At 41.4% G+C, this 447-nt stretch overlaps 1 protein-coding gene across 1 annotated transcript in view; it reads left to right on the top strand.

The window, feature by feature from the left end:
* The window catches only part of DPYSL4 (dihydropyrimidinase like 4), a 14,213-nt gene that overhangs the window by 11,792 nt on the left and 1,974 nt on the right, over window positions 1-447 (top strand). The window lies entirely within an intron of this gene.

Here is a 447-nt window from a genome sequence, read left to right as displayed (position 1 = left end):
CAGGAATATTATTAATGCTATTTCTTTCTGTGTGTTGTCATGGAACTGCCTGGCACCTCAATCAAGAATTCTTAGTATTAGAGCTAATAATGACAGTTTTATTAGCCCATTATAATGTTACAAAGCAAAAATATGACTTTTAGCAAAAGGTTTTTTTGGTTTGTATTGAAGTAGAGGGAGGAATTCCTCTCCTAGCTGTGCTGGAGAAGTTTCTGTTGCTGTATTCCCAGTGCCTGCTCTGCAGCCCTTGGAGGGTGAGGGGTGGATGTCCCATAGGTACTGGAAATACAGCAAGATAAATCCTCCTGTGTGCTGGCATAGCTTTTTAAAGAGACACAAAGACATGCAAATATGTAAAGAGCTTCTTAACAGCTCTGTCCTCCTTCCCTTTTCCCTGTGCTATTGCAGACACTGTAACTCTGCATCCTACACAAAGGCACAGCAGGA

Source organism: Corvus brachyrhynchos, unplaced genomic scaffold (genome assembly GCF_000691975.1).
Source record: "Corvus brachyrhynchos isolate BGI_N302 unplaced genomic scaffold, ASM69197v1 scaffold514, whole genome shotgun sequence".
In the NCBI taxonomy this organism is placed as follows: domain Eukaryota; kingdom Metazoa; phylum Chordata; class Aves; order Passeriformes; family Corvidae; genus Corvus; species Corvus brachyrhynchos.
Note: the sequence above shows the minus strand (reverse complement) of the source record. Positions and strands in the feature narration are given on the sequence as shown.